The sequence below is a fragment of the Chiloscyllium plagiosum genome, unplaced genomic scaffold, assembly GCF_037043375.1.
Source record: "Chiloscyllium plagiosum isolate Xiang-an unplaced genomic scaffold, Cpla_swu_hap1 HiC_scaffold_35, whole genome shotgun sequence".
NCBI lineage: Eukaryota > Metazoa > Chordata > Chondrichthyes > Orectolobiformes > Hemiscylliidae > Chiloscyllium > Chiloscyllium plagiosum.
This window is the reverse complement of record NW_028270173.1, coordinates 13,965,141-13,986,539: the sequence shown is the minus strand read 5'-3', so window position 1 is coordinate 13,986,539 and position 21,399 is coordinate 13,965,141. Positions and strand designations below refer to the sequence as shown.

Here is a 21,399-nt window from a genome sequence, read left to right as displayed (position 1 = left end):
GATGCGGTTAGCCTGGATTTCTGATGTGATAATCACATTACAAGTTACTGCCACCATTTTGTTGAATGCAATAGCAGTTTGCCTACGCAATGGCTGTATTGAAACTTGAATCTGAAATGAAAATAGTAGTCTTCTATCATTTTGTTGCTCATTTTGGATTGTATGACATTATTGATGTGTGAATAATCTTTTATTCCTGTACTGTCCCAATCTTTACTTTGCTTTTTTCCCAACCTTGATTTGGCAAAACACCTTGGCCTTTATTTGCAGCTATCCTCGTTTGTTGCTGCTGAATGTTGAAATTTACCAAACTGGGAATCATCAACATGAGTTACAGCTGACCACTCTGAACAAACTCACTTCAGCATTTGGGCTACATAGTCATTTCTTGACTTTCTCTATGACTATTTAGCCAGTTAATTTCTGTTCTATTAACTAAAATAATGCACGGGTTTAACTATTGTTTTTAATCATAAGAAAGTATTTAAGTATTCAACCTATTGAATTTAGGCATTGGGATGGCAGGTTGCAATTGTACAAAACATTGATGAGGTCACTTTTGGAGGACTGTGTATGGTTTTAGTCACCCTGCTTTTGGAAGGATATGACGACAATGGAGAAGGTTTAGAAAAGGTTCACAAGTAAGTTGCCGAGACTGCAGGTTTTGAATTATTAGCAGAGGCTGGATAGACTGGGACTTCTTTCTCTGGAGCATTGGAGGTTGAGTTTCATAATATCACAAGGAGCACAGTTAAGGTGAATACCAAAAGTGTCATCCTGTGGATATGGGAGTTTAAAACTAGAAGCATATCTTTTAAGGTGAGAGGAGAAAGGTTTAAAAGGAGACTTTTCACACAGGAGGTGGTGCATATGTGCCAGTGGACTGCCAGAGTAAGTGACAGATGCAAGTACAGTTAGAACATTTAGAAGATATTTAACAGGTGCATGAAGAGAACATGTTTACATGTACAGGGACCAAACACAGGCAAATGGGACTAGGTTAGTTTGGGAAACTTAGTTGGCATGGATGAGTTGAACCAAAGGGGCTGTTTCTGTGTTCTTCGACTTGATGATTTGCTGCCTCAATGACTCTATCATTCTTTTGATTCTTGTCATCTTTTGTTCTTAAACATAGATTCTTGTTCAGTTTTGCTGCAGCATTTTTGATTGAAAACTCTGTGCCAAGCAGACCAGTGATCAGGACACACTTCCCCAACCTCAAGTAAAATATAACATAGAAATTTGAAAAGGCTGCATGTACAGTGTACTTTATCATGCTGTCAATAAAATTACATATCATATTTGTAAGTTAGGTGTTATTTTCACTGAAGTGGACAGTGATGGGAAAGAACATTAAACCAGAAATAAATGATTTTTTAGCTCCACCAATATTCTCATGGGGAGAAATATTATGTGTGGATGCCCTGATCAATACAATGAGTTGCACATCATATCCAATACAGATAGTCAAATCAGTCTCACACCACATAAATGTTGGAAAGGCTAAAGTCCTGTTTACTGTTTTAAAAGCATCATATGAGTTTCCTTCTATTCAATTTTATGACATAATATTGACCTTAGTGTGACAATATTTACATGTTAACAATAAATAATAATTTATACATTTATAACTATAAATAACAATATTCGTGGTATTCCTGATGAAGGGCTTTTGCCGGAAACATCAATTTTACTGCTCCTCGGATGCTGTCTGAACTGCTGTGCTTTTCCAGCACCACTCCAATTGAGACTCTGGGGTTTCCAGCATCTGCAGTCATTATTTTTCCCTAACAATATTCATAGACCTGTGCAAATCTAGTCGACTTTGTCAGTGTTACTTTACCATGTAAGGACATTGCTTCCGGATGATGAGATTTCCAGTGAAGTGAAATTGACAGGTTTATCACAATTGTAGACATTAACACAAAAATGATGGAAACACTCACTGGGCCAGGCAGCACTTGCTCATTACCTGAGTCCAAACTGAAGAGAGCCAAATATCACAGCAGCAGCTGGTTTTCCTCCTCCCATTCCATCCTACCGAAGGTAATTCAGAGTTTCCCTGCTGAAAACCATAACAATCAAGAATCTCCATCACTATGAAGAAGGTGAGAATTTGGGAAGTTTGAATGTTCAAATGTATTGCCTGCTGGGCTGTCCTCATTGCCCTTGAGAAGTTGGTGAGCTCTCTTCTTGAAACGCAGCAATGCATGTGCTGTAGGTAGACTCACAATATCCGGGGGAGCGAACACTTGGGTTTCCACTCAGCAACAGTGACAAGATTCCAAGTCAGTTTGGTGAGTGATTTGGAGCTAATTTTCAGGTGGTGGTGTTCCCATGTATTTGCTGCTTTGCCATTTTAAATAGAAGCAGTCGTGGGTTTGTAAGGTGCTGTCCAAGGCTTTTTGGTGAATTTCTGCAGTTCAGCTTGTCAATAGTACACACTGCTGTTACTGAGCATTGGTTGTGGAGGCAGCAGGGTATTTGTTGATGTAGGCCAGTCAGGTGGCCTGCTTTGTTCTGGATAGTGTCAAGCTACTGGGGTATTGTTGGAGCTGCACCCACCCAGGCAAGTGGGGCAGATTCCATCACATTCCTAGCTTGTGCCTTGCAGATGAGTGACAAGCTTTTGGGAGTCAGGAGGTGCATGACTTCACACAGTATTCTGAGACTCTGACCTGATCTGAAAGCCACTCCATTTATATGGTGAGGCCAGTTGCACATTTGGTTAATGGTAATCCCTGGGCTGTTGTCAGCAGGGAATTCAATAAAGGCATTGTATGTCAATGGGCAGTGGCTGGATTGACTCTCATTGGAGAAGGTCATGACTCGGCATTTGTGTGGCACAAATTTGAATTCACACCTGTCAGCCCTAGCTTCAATATTGGTCAAAGTCTTGCTGCATTTGTACATGTGATGTTTCAGAATATGCAGAGTCATGAATAGTGTTGAAGATTGCACAGTTATCCAGCAGACAAACATCTGACTTTATTACTGAGGGAAGGTCACTATGAAGCAACTGAAGACATTCATGTTCACGTTCATCATCTCCTTGCCAGGTAACCAGTGGAACGTTTGTCTCCCTCCACCCCTGATTGCCACAGACTCCAGGGTTCCTTGTTACCACACTTGATGAAATGTCATGATTTGGACACCCTGATGAAGGAGCGGTGCTCCGAAAGCTAGTGTTTCCAATTAAACCTGTTGGACTATAACCTGGTGTTGTGTGTTTTTTTTTAACTTTTATTGATGAAATGTGGCTGTGATATCAAGGACCTTCACACTCACCTCACCATGCCAGAATAAGACAAACTTCTGGTAACTTAGAGAACGTGGCATCTGTTGCAATTTCCCTTCCAATCCCTCATCACTCAGACCCCATTAGTTCCTCAATCACACTCAGGAGAAATGATTTCGTGTCCCCCCTGGAAAGACTCCCCTGAGCCCAGTCTGAGAACCACTGACTGATTCATCTCCAACATGGTCATGTAGCGCCATCTCCCGCCTGTGGAGCAACATTACAGGCAGGAAGGTCCCTGGGTTTCTGCAGCTCACAGCTCACTACCCAGTCAGTCCCTCTCTCCAATTGAGCTTCTACTTGTTTCTTTTCTCCCCCTCCTTCTTTCCCCCAGTCCTACACAGCTCCTTGCTGATCTTTCAGTTCCCAGTTCCGATACAGGGTTTACTCCTGGAATGTTAACCTGGCTTCTCTCTACACCTGTGACTGAGATCCGCCCCCCCCCCCATCAGTTTAAATTTGGCAGGAGGCAGGGGGACGGAGTGAAATTATGGGATGGATCTGTCAGTGCCCTTGAAACCCGCAGCTTGTCAGAGGGACGGAATTTTTCCCGCCGTCATTCCCTGCCGGACAGAAGAAGGGAAAGACCCTCTCAGTGAAAGTGTGGAGATGGGACATGGTGTCTGCATTGTAAAATGACACCTGTCCACCCTCATAGTCCAGGAAAACCCCGATCTTCCAGGGATTCACACTCGGGGAGAGGGGAGTCAGTGAGGGGGAGGTGGCGGCGAAAAAACCTCTTCCGCGAATCAGCCACACAGTGTCTCCCTGATCCCAGGACTCATTCGCAGGGATCAAATCTCTCCGGGGAGTCAGGGAGCGGCTTCCGTTTGTCTCCGAGTCTCACACTGGTCCGGTCCTCAGATAGGATGAGCCGGGGATGCGCTGTGCTCGGATCCAGAGTCAGAGAGGCTGGAGCTGGGGGAGAGATCAAATAACACCGTCAGAGAGAGGCCAGGGAGAGTGAGGGGCGCAGGGAGTGAGGGGTGAGCGATGAAGAGAGTGGGATGAGTGTGGAGGCGAGATAAGGTGAGCCTGAAAAGGGGGAGTTTGGAGGAGGGGAGGGTCAGGGAAAGGGGAGTGAATGAGGAAGAGTGCAGTGAGTGATGAGAGTGTAGGAATGAGTAGGAAGGATGTGTAATGCGGATGGATGGGGAGGGAGGAAAGGTGAGAGAGAAAGGAAAGGAGATTGAAAAATGGTACGAGAGAGAGGGGTGTGGAGAATGAAGGCGAGCCCGGCGGTGGGGTGGAGGGGAGGAATGGGAGGGTTGAGCCCAAATAAATCTATTCACTCGCCTTCCCAGAGCGCAATTCGACCGCTCCCACCCAGCTCCTCACTCTCCCCGCTCCCGCAGCAAAATCAATCTGCCTCCTGGTTGGAATACAGACACACTCTAACCTCACACCTTTCAGGCATTGTCTGAGCTGAGATGCCACTTTTTAAAATAAAACTTAAAGTTATATCGGAACTGTGACTTGAATCAATTAATTTGCATATTAATCGACCGAAACCTGCAACCCATTTTAAGTGATTAAAGAGTTAACAGCAATCTAGGTTTGTTCAGTACATCGCAACATTTATGTGACATTTTCTTCTTTTACAAAAAATTGTGTGTCCTGTGATCCTGCCCCACTAGCTCCCTGACGAAGGAGCAGCGAAAGCTTGTCCTTCCAGATAAACCTGTTGGACGATACCCTGGTGTTGTGTGACTGTTACCTTGGTAATTCTTCGTGTCGTGAAAGACGATACTTAAACGTAAGAGACTTACAGACCGGATCCCCGGAACTGCCTCCGTATCTGTCATCTCATTATCTCGATATCTAATACTTTGTGTTTGAGGGTGAGCGGGTACAGTCATTCACACAACCCAGCTCAGTGATCTGGATCTTACACCGGGTTGCTCCAGACCGGGTTTGTAATGGGCTTGTAATAGTGAGTTCAGTCTGCAGCAAAATTTAGGGATAACTCGCTCCCCGCCCATCTCCACCCCGCCCCCTCTCTGTCTCTCTCTGCCCCTCCCCAAGGGACAGCATTCTGTGTGTCTTCACCCTCCCGTCCAGGGTTCAAGTTCAAATCCCCTGTTCAAGTTGTGTTTCTTCTTCAATTTATGCGTGTTTGAATATATGGAGGATCAAGTTTAAAATAACCATTATTTGTACTGAAATTCATCGGGAAATCGATCACCTGAACGTGTTTACCTGCGCAGGAACCTGGGAGCGGTTTAAATCGGGAAGCGCTAAGGTTGATCATGACTTCCAGACGGAAACTTCTCAGACTGACCGAGGAGACAGTTTGTCCCATTTGTTTGGATTTCTTCACCGATCCGGTTACACTGGATTGTGGACACAACTTCTGCCGCTCCTGTATCACCCAGAGTTGGGAAAAGGAGATAAACTCCTGCCCGGAATGTAGAGAGGTGTTTCCGGAAAGAAACCTCAGGGTAAATCGGGCCTTAGCGAATCTGGCCGAGGAGGCTCGAAAATTAAAGCTGGATCCGAAAGAGAAGGAAAGTAAACCTCACTGTGAGGTACATCAGGAAGATCTGAAGCTGTTTTGTGAAACTGACAAGAAATTGATCTGCCTGATTTGTCGAGATTCCCGGGAACACAAAACTCACAACTTCCTGCCGATAAATGAGGCTGTTGAAATCCACAGGGTAAAAGAGAGAATACTTTATAATCTGCGCGTTTCATCACATATCGAACACCTGACCTAACACATCTCACTCTGCAATTTCTCTCCCCATTCTAGAATAAGCTGAAATCTTCTTTAGATTCTCTCACAGAGAAGAAATCGGCGGTTCTACAAACGGAACTGACCCAGAAACGGAAGATTTCCGAAGTGAGGGTGAGCTCTCCCTGTGCTGATTCTCTGGGATCTGGGTTAGTTTTGTTCCCTTTATCGCGGGACATTAATGAGGTTTCACATTTCATTTGGAAGGAACAGGCGAGCAGTCTGCAGACCCACATCACATCCGAGTTCACTAAAATGCACCAGATTCTCACTGAGAAAGAGCAGCGTTTACTCAGAGATCTCAGGGAAGAAGAGGAGAGGGTTGTAGAACCAATGGAGAAAACCCTTCGAGAGATTCAGGAGAATTTAAATTCTATTGAGGAGGAACTCTCAAAGTTGCAGAGTCAGATGGATCAAAAAGACGAGCTGATATTTCTGAAGGTGAGGGATTATATTCCAGGTAAGGTAATGGAAATTTCACCCAGTTACAAAAAAGTATTAATTGTTTTATTAATAAAGAATTTTACAAGAAAATATAGAATTCAATCAATCTGTGACTGGACTATTGCGATGCTGTCACTGAATTAAACTCATGTACACTGTCTGATGCATTACTCTCAGGAATGGATGGTGATCTTGACAGTTGCTTAGTTATTATCTCCATGCTCCGTGTTCCCCAAGTTTAATTATCTCTTGGAATTCCCACTGTAATCCTGTTGCAGCTCCATGTGGAGAGTGTACGGGTGTGTTTGGTACAGTGGGAGTGTGAGAGTCACTGTGTCCGTGAGCGGGACTGATGGTTAGATCCAATTTACTTTACCCTCTCCTCAATCTTCCTTCCAAAATGTATCACGTTACACTTCCGTGTTGTGTCTGTTCATTTCAGCAGCCTGTCTGTCTCCTCCTGAAATCTGTTACTGCCATCCTCATTGTTTGTGATTCATTTCTTTCAGGAGGAAGCTTGTCGGAAGAGAAGGTAGGACATGCTCTTTACTGAAACTCTGCACAGTTTGCTCAATAACTCAGGGATGGGTTATTATGGGGTTATTTTCTGGTTATTGTGACCGCTTTAAAGAGTCATTTATTGGGCGGCAATAACTCCAGTTATGGTTCACACACAAGCGTTTTTCTAAAAAAAGTTTGTTATAGATTTTATTGGATTTTATAAAACTGTTCTGCAGTATTGTAAACAATGACAAGATGCCTGTAAATGTTGCGACCTGGTTCTCAGGCTGGAAGTGATCACTGTCCTGATTTGGGCTGTTTGTGTCACCCTGACCTTCCTTCTGACCGTGAGAGAGACCGTCGGCTCACGTTTCCAGTGAATGGCCATTCCTGTCCCTGCATGGCTCCTGACCAACCCCAGACGGTCAGAAGGGAGAGTTTAAAATACATTTTGTTCTCGCCTTTAAAGAGTACAAACTTGCTGTTTAACATTTTGACTGCAATACTTTTCTGTGTTTAAAGAGCACCTCGAACGTCTCGAGCTGTTTCACAGGAGCTTTCGGAAGTGAATAAAATCAAAATGACACCGATATATGAATCCAGATGATTAGTGCAGGATTTAGTGCATCTTAAAGGAGGAAAGAGGAATAGAGAAATGGAGAGGCTCTGGAGGCAATTCCAGAGCTGAGGGTCTTGGCAGTTGAAGGTCCAACCTCCATTGGGGAGAGAGACAAATCAGAGATGGTCAAGAGGCTGAAAGTATAGGAGCAGGATTCTCAGAGGGTTGTGAGACCCATATATTGCACAGTTAGACAGGAGGCATTTAGTTGTTTAAGTTTTTTGTGTCTGTTCCACAAGCTCTGTTTATAATACAGCAAGGGGATGGGGGAAATGTATACCATCTCCTGAGGTGTATGATGTCCCAGTAACTAATCTGTTATCGGGACACGGGCCTTTCTTTGGACCTGGGTGTTTTCCAAACGTTTTCCTTTCATTATCAAATTCTTGCTTGATCAGTTACAAAAATAAGATGAATATTTCACTTTCTAGCCCATTCACTCAAACGTGAACAGTGCTGAAAGCTTGAATATTTAAATTATTCCATAAATGTTCTAACGAAGCACCATTTCTAATGTCACCTGTTTAATGTTTACAGGATTAGTGATGAGGTGAAGACACTCTCAGCTGCTGATGGCTCTCTGTCTCTCGGACAGTTCACTGGCCCTTTACAGTACACAGTCTGGAGAGAAATGATACACACCATTCACCCAGGTAAACATGTATATTCATTTTCCTGATGATAAATCCAGTTGTGCAGGGGTTCCAAGGCATCTTCAAATCGATAGTTATAGAGTCAAAGAGATGTAGAGCACAGAAACAGACCCTTTGGTCCAGCTCGTCCACGTCGACCAGGTTATGCTAACATAATCCCGTCCCATTTTCCAGCAATTGGCCCATATCCCTCTAAACCCTTCCCATTCAAATACCCTTCCAGAAGCCTTTTAAATGATGTAATTGTACAATTATCCACCACTTCCTCAGTCAGCTCATTCCACACACGCACTACCCTCTGCGTGAAAAAGTTGCCTCTTGGGTCCCTTTTATGTCTTTTCCCTCTCACCCTAAACCTATGTCATCTAGTTCTGGACTCCTCATACTAGCGGAAAGACCTTGTATATTTATCCTATCCATGCACTTCACGATTTTATAAACCTCCATAAATTCACTCCTCAGCCTCCAATGCTCCAGAGAAAATAACCCCAGACTATTTAGCCTCTCCCTGCAGCTCAAGCCCTCCATCCCTGGCAACATCCTTGTAAATCTTTTCTGAACCCTTTCATGTTTTACAGCATCCTTCCGATAGGAAGGAGACCAGAATTGCACACAATATTCCAAAAGTGACCTAAACAATGTCCTGTACAGCTATAATATGACCTCTGAACTCCTAAACTCAGTAATCTGACCAATAAAGGAAAGTGAACCAAATGCTTTCTTCAGTATCCTATCTACCTGCGAGTCGACTTTCAAGGAACTTTAAACCTGCATTCCAAGGTCTCTTTGTTCAGCAACACTCCCGAGGACCTTACCATTAAGAGTAAAAGTGCTGCACTAATTTGCTTTTCCTAAATGCAACACCTTACATTTCTATAACTTAAACTTCATCTGCCACTCCTCAGCCATTGGCCCGTCTGATCAAGATCCTGTTGTAATCTGAGGTAACCTTTTTCACTGTCTACTTCACTCCAATTTTGGTGTCATCTGCAAACTTACTAACTCTACCTCCAATGTTCACATCCAAATCATTTATATAAATGATGAAAAGTAGTGGACCAAGCACAGATACTTGTGGCAAACCACTGGACACCGGCCTCCAGTCTGAAAAACAATCCTCTACTGCCATCCTCTGTCTTCTACCTTCGATCCAGTTCTATATCAAATGGGTTGTTCTCCTTGTATTCGATGAGATCTAACTTTGCTAATCAGTCTCCATGGTGAACCTTGTTGCACGCCTCAGTGAAGTCCATATAGATCACGTCCACCACTCTGCCTTCATTAATCCTCTTTGTTACTTCTTCAATAAACTCAATCAAGTTCGTGAGACATGATTTGCCATGCACAAAGCCATGCTGACTATCCCTGCTCTTAATTCCAAGAGACTCTCCCTGGAAACATGATACTTTCTGTGGTTCATTTAGATCAGTGTCTGGAGCCATCAGCTCTGTGTATCAGAGCAGTGAAGGGTTCTGTCTAACCAGAGGCATAGAGCATGGAACCAGGAATTCTAAAGGAGACTGGACTGGCTCCATCTGGAGTGACATTGGAGGAACAGTTTTTATCACAATATCAGAAAGACATGAAGACATTAAACAGCCAGTGTTAATGGGAACATGTCTACTGGGGATTGCATGAGAAACAAAAACAGAAGTTGCTTGAAAAGCAGAGATGTTGGCCAGAGAACAGGGCAGTGTGTTAAAGTGGCAGAACTTAGATGTTCTGGAAAGTGGTCACCCAGTGTATGCTTCGTTTGCTCAGTATAGAGGAGACCACATTGCGAGCAGTGAATGAACTAGACTAGACTGTATGAAGTGCAGGTAAAGTCCTGCTTCACCTGGGTGGTGTGTTGGGCCCTTGAATACCGAGGAGAGAGCAGGTAAATTGGCAGGTTTTGTACCTTTGGTGGGGAATGGGCTAAGGACTGTGCTGTAGGTAACTAAGAAATAAGCAAAGGATGATTACCTCATTGGGATTGTTGTACAAGCCCTCAAACAGACAGTGGGAAATTGGGAAGCAACATGGAGGGAGACATCCGATAGCTGTAAGATTAATATTGTTGTAATAGTAAGGGATTTTAACTGTCCAAACACAGAATGGAAATGCCAATGTGTTAAGGAATTGGATGGAGAGGAATCTTAGTGTGTCCAAGAAAATTTTCTTATTCAATATGTGGATGCACCTGTTTTCCCTGCAGGTCTGGAGGCTGAGGGGTGACCTTATAGAAGTTTATAAAATCATGAGAAGCATGGATGGGGTAAATAGACAAGGTGGAGGTGGGGGAGTCCAGAACTTGAGGGCATGGATTTAGAGTGAGAGGGGAAAGATTTGTAAGGGAAGTAAGGGGTAATCTTTCCACTACTGCGTGTGTGGAATTAAGTGCCAGAGGAAGTGGTGGAGGCTGATACAATTCCAACATTTAAAAGCCATTTACATGGGTATATTTGAATGAAAGCTTTAGAGCGATATGGGCCAAGTGCTGACAAATGGGACTAGATTAGTTTAGGCTATCCGGTCGGCATGAACGAGTTGGACTGAAGACTCTGTTTCTGTGCTGTACATCTCTGTGAATCTATAACTCTTTAAAGAAATGGCAAAACATGACTTTGTCTTGGGAAGTAGGGCAGGGCTAATTACTGAGCTGTCAGCGGTGGGACACTTTGGGGCAAGTGATAATAATTCCATTAGTTTGAAAACAGTTATGGAAAATGATGGACCAAAACTAAAATTGAAGGTTCTAAATTGTAGTAAAGATCCAGAATTTGATGGTATTAAGCAGAAACTTTCAAACATTGATTGCGGCAAACTGTTCACAGATAGAGGGAGATAACGGAATGTCAGAGACAGTATGTTCCAATTAGTGAGAATTGCAAAATTGGCAGGACTAGAGAAATTGAGGCTCTGGTCAAGAAAAATAGGGAGGTATTTGCCAGCTATTGACAGCTGGAATGGAGTGAATCGCGTGAGGTGTATAAGAGCAGTAGTTGTGTAATTAGAAGGAAATCAGGAGGGCAAAAACAGGGCTTGAGATAGTTTTGGTGAATAGCATTCAGTGAATCCAAAGAGATTGTACCAACACTAAGGGCAAAATAATAACTCGGGAGAGAATAGGGCCCCTTACAGAACAAAGAGGATGTGTATGTATGGAACTACAGGAGATGGGTGAGATGCTAAATGAATATGTCACGTCAGTGGTTTGCTGTGTAGAAAGACCTGGAAGTTAAGGAAATAAATAGTGATGTCATGAAGAGTCCATATTACAGTAGTGGAGGTGCGGATAAGTGCCTGGAACCTGATCAGATTTATAGAGTCATAGAAATATGCAGCACAGAAAAAGACCATTTGGTCCAACTTGTCCATGCCTCCCAGGTATCCTAACTTAATGTAGTCCCATTTGCCAGCAGTTGGCCCACATACCCTTGAAATGCTATTCATATACCCATCAAGTTGCCTTTTAAATGCTGTAATTGTACCAGTCTCCACCACTTCCTCTGGCAGCTTATTTTGTACACGCACTTCCATCTGCATGAAAAAAATTGCCTGTCAAGTCCCTTTTATACCTTTGAACTTTGTAGGAAGCTCAAGATGAGATTGCAGGGCCCATTGCTGAGATATTTGCATCATCAATCAGCAAGGGTGAGATGAGGCAAGACAGGTGGATTCTTAATGTTGTGCCATTATTTAAGAAATGCGGTAAGGTAAAGCTAGGTGATTGATGACCTTGATGTCGTTGGTGGGTAAGTTGTTGCAGGGGATTCTAGGGCGTGTTACCATGTATTCGGAAAGGCAATGATAGCCTTCATGGCTTTGAGATTGGGAAAACATGACTCACTGATATGACTGAGATTTTTGAAGAGGTCACAAAGAAGATTGTCCTCGCGCTCTGTCTCTCCCCTCACTCTCATTCTCCCTTCCCCTTCCATCCCACAATGCCCATTCCTGTCAATTCCCATTACTGTCACTCTCACCCTCAGCTTTATGCTCACTTCTGCCTCACTGTCCCTTCTGCCCCACCCTCCAACCTTACCTCTCCCCTCCACCTGGCTCTGCTACTCCATTGATGTTCCCTCTATATCAGTTCCCAGCTCTAAATCCCCATTACTCCAAATCTCACAGGTTAATAATCTCATGTTCTCCCCTGCCACTCTATATCGCCCTCCCTCCTCATATTTATTCTCACTTTCCCTTCTGGATATCAATAATACAAGGCACTTCACATCAACACAATTAACAAGAAAATAAAATAAAGAATTGTGGATACTGTAAATATGAAACCAAATCAGAATCTATGATAAAAACTCAGCAGCTCTGGTCGCACCAATGGAGGGAAAGCAGAGTTAGGTTTTCTGATCCAGTGACTCTCCTACAGAAGTGGATGGTACCTGGAAAACGGAAGTAGATTTGCTGAAAGCAGGGTGTCCAGGTGGAAGTGTGGGGGGAAGAGTTTGTCAAGAAATAAAAATAACATCAGTGGAGACAGAGCCCAGAAGAGAGAATGACAGTTAGGCCGACAAAGGGATGGATAATGGTGAGCCAGAGAGACAGAAAAGCTGATAGTGGGGACTATAAGGAGGTGAAATAGGGTTGGCTGCACTGAAAGTAGCTCATGTCATGACAGGGCCTGGGGTGTCTGCATTGGTAAAGGACATGGAAGAAGGTGTTCAGGCCCTAACATTATTGAACTCAGTACTGACTCCTGAATGCTGTAGTCTCCCCATGCAGGAAATGAAATCTCAGAGAAGTGCAAAAGCAAAATGTTAATAATATCAGGGAATTCAGCTTCCCCATGATGAACTGGGACAGGCAGATTGTGACGGGCTTAGACAGCACAGAATTCTTAAAATGTCTCCCCTTGATCTTCTTAAGGCAGTGTATAGAAAATCCAATAGGAGACAGGGCAGGGCTGGAACAGCTGAGATTCACCAAGATGTTGCCTGGGCTGGAGCGTTTCACCTCTGAAGATAGACTCGATCAGCTGGGGATGTTTTCATTGAAGCAGAGAAGGCTGATGGGAGAACCTGATAAAGGTGTAGTAAGTTATGAGGATTACAGTTTGGGTAGACAGGAGGGTACATTTCCCCTCAATGGAATGGGCAATAACAAGTACATAGATTTAAGAGGAGGAGCTGGGGTTTTCAAGGGGAATTATGATAATATTTTTCCCCCAGATGGCAGTCGGCATCAGGAACTCACTGCCTGAAAGGAAACAGAAATCTTTGCAGAATTTAGAAAGTTATTCAGATGGAGTTATAGAGTCATAAAGGATGGAAACAGACTCTTCCATCCAATGAGTCCACACTGATCAGATATCCCAAACAGACCTTGCCCCATTTGCCAGCATTTAGCTGATATCCCTCCAAACCCTTTCCTATTCATATCTCCATCGAGATGCCTTTTAAATATTGTAATTACACCCACCTCCACCACTCCCTCTGGCAGCATATTTCATACACACATCACCCTCAGCGTGAAAAATCTACCCCTTGAGTTCTATTTAAACCTTTTCCATCTCACTTTAAACTAATTCCTTCTAGCTGTCGAGTCACCTACCCTGAGGAAAATATGTTGGCTATTCACCCTATCCATGCCTCTCGTCATATTATGAACTTCTATAAGGTCACTGCTCAGCCTCCAACATTCCAGGGAAAAAAGTCCCAGCCTATTCAGCTACTCCCTATCACTTTTTTCAAGACATCAATATTTATTTCCCCAAGTTCCCTCGCTGCTGGAAAATGGAATATACATTGAGAGGCTCTTGATGACCGGCACGGTGGGCGGCACGGTGGCACAGTGGTTAGCACTGCTGCCTCACAGCACCATAGACCCGGGTGCAATACCCGCCTCAGGCTTTTGACTGTGTGGAGTTTGTACGTTCTCCCCGTGTCTGTGTGGGTTTCCTCCAGGTGCTCCGGTTTCCTCCCACAGTCCAAAGATGTGCAGGTCAGGTGAATTGGCTATGCTAAATTGCCCGTAGTGTTAGGTAAGGGGTAAATGTAGGGGTAAGGGCGGGTTGCGCTTCGGCGGGTCAGTGTGGACTTGTTGGGCCGAAGGGCCTGTAATGTAATCTAATCTAATCAAGGTCACAATGTGCTGAAGGACCTCATTTGATGCTGTATTACTTGCTAGCTAATGTAGATTGGTTAGCTCAGTTGGCTGGACAGCTGCTGTGTGATACAGGTAACAGTAACAGTGCAGGTTCAATTCCTACACTGTGAAGATCCTGTCTTCTCATCTTTGCCCCTTCAATGCAGGATGGTGCCACTGACAATAAACTCAGCACCAGCCTTTCACTCTCTCTCAGATCAGAGAGCACCCTCTGGGACGATGACAGCTTCACTTGATTTTTACTCTTATTACTCAAGAAGCGGACTCTCTGGTTCTCCCTATAACTATGAGATAATGTTTTTACTGGAATGTTCAGCTTCTCTCGACATTAAGGTTAACCTCCCATTAACCCTCTTAATTACTCATTGTTCCTGCAGACTAACGTTTTCTGACTCAAGCGCTCTAACACCCAGATCATTCCGTAAATTGCAATTCTGCAGGTTTTCTCTGTTTAAGTGATGCTGATTTTAAAAATTCTTCCTTGTGAAGACTCCTGTCCCCCTCACATCACTCAGGCCTCACTCTTGCCTTCCCCACATCATCTCCTCTCCCACTTCAACCACACTCACTACCTCCAGCAAAGCAACACCTTTTAATAATGCCCCACCTCTTAAACTTGTCCTTCATTTACCCCTCTTTGTCACACTCCCCTCCACCACTCCATCCTACACCCCACTTCCTCCATGCTCCAATGTCAATTGCACTCCCCTTACCCCTCTCCCTCCTCACATTTTACACTCATCCTGCACCGACATCAAACACATCACTCCCCTGGTCCTCTTACCCTCATATCCACTCGTCCTCACTCTCCCCTCTCACTCGCACTTCCCCTCATTTTCTCTTCCAGCCTATTCTCCAATTACTCTCCCACCTCACTCCAACTCCCGAACACTCACGTCCTGACTCTTCACTCTTCTGTTATGGATCAGGCCAGAATCCCTCAAAACATTTCAAGAAAGTAGCCCAGACCATAACATTTCCAATTGTTTTCTACAGATGTATAGTGGATATTCCAGGAGGGATGCAGATGGCCCAACCACACACTTTTAAACAAAGCAGTATTTATTTACACATGAACTAAAGAAAACCAAATTTAGAATAATATAACTATTTAAAAAAACTAGTCGACTCTCTCGCAACTGAATGACGCTGTTCCAAATATTTGCAACATCCTTTTGGCAAAAAGAGGAAACATCAAACTCAGGTTCTCCCAGGAGAGATGTCAGACAGAGAGAGGATCAGCATGGAGTTGTTTCTTTGACTAGCAGCCTAAAAAAAAAACTGCTTGCCAAATCCAGAATAAACCCAAACCAGAGTGAAGCTGAGCTGGGAGAAGTGGCCATTCCCCTTTCATTGTACAAGTGTTTTTTTTAAACTTGAAAGCCTTTTAAAGCCTGAAGCATTATCTGCTAACTATAATCAAATTGACCCTAAAACCCATAGAAACCAGACACATGGGAACCGATGCATTTATGGCCTCTCTGACAAAAAACCTTTAACCTTGTTAAAGGTGCAGCATCGTCACACCCCTCACTCACCCCAACACTCTCTGCCTGTCTCCACACATTTCCCTTTCACTCTCTCCTCCCCTCTCCCTGGTTCTCCTCCTCTGAGTCATCCACCTCATTTTCATCCCCCTTCCCCATTTCCCCCTCGGCTGCCAATTTCCCTGTCTTTTTCACTTATACTCTTTGTCCCCTCCTCCAGATTCATGAACTTGCACACAGCCTGTCACTATCTCCTCAGGTTCCTTGTCCCTATCCATCACTGCATTATATTTCCAGACAGGCCCCATTCTCCTCACCCTCCCTCCCCATCACTCTTCCATGGATCTCACTCTTCACTCCCTACCTCTAAGCAACACTCCCTCCTGATCTCCCACCCCACTCTCTCCTGCTCTCACTGTCTCCCTTCTGCTCACTATCCACTCCCATTTCTGACACACCTATCCACACACACCTCCACCACTTCCTCTCTGCCCTCCTGCTCATTCTGCATTCACTCTTCCCTCTTATTCTCTGTCCCCTCTAGCTCAGCTTCCCATCCCGGTCACTCTCACCTCGACCTCATTCTCCTCTTGGTTTGTACCTGCCATTAACTATCCCTTAGCCTGACAGACCATGGTCTCACTGCATTCTCCACCTTCCATCCCACTCACCTTCACATTCCTCATATCCATTTCTCATTTCAACCTCACTCTGATCTCACCCTCTACTTCACACTGCCCCTCACCCTTATCTCACTTCGCCCTTCCCCTCCACTGCATTCCTTCATAATCACTTCACCAATTCCCACACCCCTGACTCTCCCCTCCCTTTTAACCTTGCTTCCTCACACTCCCCTTCCCCTTCAGTCTCACCTCCACCTCTCTCCCCCTCCACCTCATCCTCATATTCACTCACGTCCACCACATTCCACAGACATCAACTTCTGAGACCTGACTCTCTCCTTCCTTTTAAACCTCCAACCTACATTCCCCTCATCTTTACTCTCCTCCCCCCCTCACAGACTCCATCTCATCCTCCAATTCACTCACCTCCAGAATCCCCACAAGACCTTATTTTGATCCCCTCCAGCTTCCACATACGGACCAATTCCTCGTACTGTTAACATTCCCTCCCTCTTCTATACCCTGCCAGTCCCTGCCACTCACTCTCCTCTCCCACTCTCTCATTCCTCTCATGGTCAAAAGGAACCTGCATTTCTCCCCTCCAGCTCAGCCATCTCTTCCTTCTCATTCTCACCTCCCTTTCTCTCTTCCCCTCACTCATTGCATCTCCATCCCTCAACCTTCCCACTCACTCTCTCAATCTCCAAATCTCAAACGTCCACTTATTTTGAAGACCTCGTGTCCGCACACTCTCATTCTATCCTGTCACTCACTTTCCCTGACCCCATCCCAAACACCTTTCCCCTCACAAAACCAGTACACTCTCTCCCACATCCTTACTCAGCACCACTCATTCCCTCCTCCATCACTTACCGCATCTCTTTACTATCCCATTTCATGCCCTAAGGTTAAAAACCTTCCCTCATTTTCTCCCATTCTCTGTGATGCTCCCCTCCTCCTTCCTTAAACCCTCGCTTACACATGCAATCCCACTCTACCCTCCCCCAGTCTTCCCACTCCCTTGCTGCCCAACACTCCTGCCTCCCCTCACTATCCCTATTCACACCGACTCACATCACCTCACTCTCCCCTTCCTCTTGCATTCACTCACCTTCTTCCTACTGACCCCACCTTCTTCCTACTGACCCCTCCTGCTCCAATCCCCCTTTCACCTCACCGTCATGCTTCCTTCGTTTTGTTATTGCACTCCTCCCTGTGCTCACTTTCCCATCACTTTGCCCTCCTCTCACTCTCCCTTCCTTGTTCCTACTCACTCGCTCTCCTACTCACTCTCCTACTCACTCTCCCTCCTAATTTGTGACTTCTTTCTGGACCCAGCCATCTCCCTTTCCAGTCCATGCCCCATCCCTCTCTCTTAGTTTCTCCTCTCCCTCACACTGACTTCCCACACCCTGTCCATACCTTTCACTCTCATTAACCCCTTCACTCTCCCCCACCTCTTCTGTACCCTTCAGTCTCCCCTCCCCCACCTGGCCCCCACCATCCTACACTCCCCTTTGCTCTCCCACACCCTCTTGCTCTCCCCTCACTCTCGGTCTCATTCCCCAACCCCTAGAACTGCTTCTCCCTCCACGTCTGCCACACACTCTGCCTCTCGCTCCCCCCCACACCCTCTGCTTCAGTTTATCCTCCCCAGCTCCCTCCTGCCAATACCATCACACTTCATATCCACACAATTCCCCCTTCTTCTCCCAAATCCTCCTGACTCTCCAGATGATGCTGCATCCTCCAACCTGCTCGCTCCCTCCCCAGCCCTCATTTGACACCTTCTCATTGCTCTCACCTGAGCACTCAACCCTCCCATTACTCATCCCCTTCTGAGATCCCCCTCATTCTCCACACCTCTCTTTCTCGTACCACCCCTGCACTCTCATTTATCTCCCACCTCTCCATACTCTATCCCACATCTCCTCCCCCTCCCCCTCTCTTTAACCTTCCCCCCCTCCCCCTCTCTTTAACCTTCACCTCCCTCCTGCGATAAGGTTAGGGTTAGGGTTCTGTTCTTCATTTCCCCACTCACTCCCCTCAAGTGAGCCCTCTCACCTCCCCTCCCTCATTCCTTCCTCCCAAGCCCTCTGCCTGAACCATCCTTCCTCCTCATTCCTTCACTCTCCACACTCACTGAACTCTCCTTCACTCACTCCTCTTTCCCTGACGCTCCCCTCCTTCAAACTCCCCTTTTCAGATTCACCTTATCTCCCCTCCACACCCATCCCTTCTGTCACTCAACCACTCACTACCTGCTCCCCTCACCCTCCTTGGCCTCTCTCTCCCTCCCTCTCTCTCCCTGACGGTGTTATTTGATCTCTCCCCCAGCTCCAGCCTCTCTGACTCTGGATCCGAACACAGCGCATCCCCGGCTCATCCTGTCTGAGGACCGGATCAGTGTAAGACTCGGAGACACAGAGCAGACGCTCCCTGACTCCCTGGAGAGATTTGATTCCTGGCTGTGTGTCCTGGGATCAGAGGGATTCACATCAGGGAGACATTACTGGGAGGTGGAGGTGGGGGAGAAGACCTGGTGGTGTCTGGGAGTGGCCCGAGAGTCTGTGGAGAGGAAAGGGAGGATCAGACTGAGCCCCGAGATTGGATTCTGGATTGTGGGACTGTTTCCCGGATGTGGTTATTTAGCCGCCACCTCCCCCTCTGAGACCCCCCTCTCCCCGAGTGTGAATCCCTGGAAGATCGGGGTTTTCCTGGACTATGAGACTGGACAGGTGTCATTTTACAATGCGGACACCATGTCCCATCTCCACACTTTCAGCCACACTTTCACTGAGAGGGTCTTTCCCATCTTCTGTCCAGGAGGGAATATTGATGGGAAAAACTCCGCCCCGCTGACAATCTGCAGGATTAAAGGGCACTGAAATCCTATAATTTCATCCCGTCCCCATGTCTCCTGCCAGCTGTAAACTGATGGGGTCGGTCTCAGTCTGGTGGAAAGAAGGAGGGGGAGAGAAGAAAGAAATAGAAGCTCAGTTGTCGAGAGGGACTGACTGGGTAGAATGAGCTGTGAGCAGCAGGAACCCGGGGACCTTCCTGTCTGTAATGTTGCTCCACAGGCGGGAGGTGGCGCTACATGACGGTGTTGGAGATGAATCAGTCAGTGGTTCTCAGACTGGGCTCAGTGGGAGTCTTTCCGGGGGACACCAAATCGTTTCACTGCAGGGTCAGTGGTGTCTTTCCAGGGGGACTGGGCTCAATCCCAATAAAATGTCAGAATGATCTTCTTTAGATTTCCACCATGTGTCAATAATGTGTATCCCACACGTGATTTAATAATATTGAGAACTGTCTTGTTGTGCTCAGGTCTGTAAATATTGCCCAGAATCTTACTGCTCTTTCAAAAAATTTGGAAAATTTGAAAACTTCAGATTTGATGGGTGAACCGATCGTTTATGTCAAGATCAGATCATATTTAACCATGTTTGAAACCATTCAGTTGGTGCAAACTGCAATGAAGGTGGAGCCACAGTTTTCACTTATTTCTGAGTTATTGCTCTCTCATCATTATCTCCTGTGAAATAATCCTTAAGTCACCCCAATGAAAATGTCGGCTTGATAAAAGTCATTACTCTAGCACTCTGTGCATGGAACTATTCAGATTTCTCATTGTTTATGTTTATGTAATTCTAACTTATATTGGAGTGCAGGATCAAATTTGAAAATAGCTTCTTCAACCAAATCAACATCTGCGACTCACTAGAGTGAAAGCAAGGTTTCTTTAAAAACTACTTCATCAATAAATCCAAGAGAGTAAACCTGTTGTCATTTTATTTGTAAATTTCTCCAGAATATGTATCCTTCTACCTCGCATTCCAACTTCATCTGGATTGTTTTAAAATTTACTGTTTCGAGTCAATGGAGTGTTAGTTGCCCGGAAATGATCCCAAGTTTACTCTAGACATTCAGTTGTTGCTCCTTTCGGTGGGGCCTTTGTGTCAGAGATTGTTAGAGCCCTACAGCATAGACTGGCTCAAACTGATCCATGCCAAACAAAAGGTCTATCCACACTTATCACATTTCCCGGCACTTGGCCTGTAACCTTCTAAACCTTTCCGATTCATGTATTTCTCCAAATTTCTTTGAAATGTTGTTAATATACACATCTGAACCATTTCCACTGGCAGCTTATTCCGCATACAATCCACCCTCTGTGTAAAAACATTGTCCCTTTTATTCTTTCCCCTCTAACTGGAAACTGATGTCCTCTCTTCCTTGATTCTGCAACTCTGGGTAAAAGACTGAGTGCATTCACCTTGTCATTGCCTCTCATGATCTTATTCACTTCTGTAAGTATCCCCCCCTCAGTCTCCACTGCCCTAAAAAGTCCTCGTTTGTCCAACCTTTCCCTATAACTCAGACCCTTGAGTCCAGGCAACATCCTTGTAAACGTTTTTGCACACGTTCTAGTTTAATGCTTCCTACAGCAAGGTGACCAAAACTGAACCCAATAATCCAAGCGCAGCTTCACCAAGTCCTGTACAACTGCAACATAACTTCCCAACGTCTATACTCAGTGCCCTGACTGATGAAGGCCAGTGTGCCAAAAGCCTTCTTCATTGTCCTGTCTACTTGTGACTTTCAGAGAACCGTGTACCTGAAGTCCCTCTGTTCCACTACACTCGTTAAGGCCCTAACATTCATCATGAAACACCTACCTTGATTTGACTTTCCAAAATGCAGGACATCAAACTTATCTATATTAAACTCTATTTGCCATTTCTTGGCCCATTTCCCCAGCTGATCAAGGTTCTGCTGCAATTTCTGACAACCTTCCTCACAGTCAACAATATCGCCGATTTTAGTGTTATCTGAAAATTGTCATGTGGTGGGCAGTGGGAGTGTACACATGTTTCAGACAGTGAAGCTGTAAAGGCACATTGATAGAGTATTCAGCTGGTCCAAGTCCAG

At 45.2% G+C, this 21,399-nt stretch overlaps 1 pseudogene; it reads left to right on the top strand.

The window, feature by feature from the left end:
* Positions 1-5,446: 5,446 nt before the first annotated feature.
* Positions 5,447-21,399, top strand: part of LOC122541451 (E3 ubiquitin-protein ligase TRIM69-like) — an 86,924-nt pseudogene continuing 70,971 nt past the window's right edge.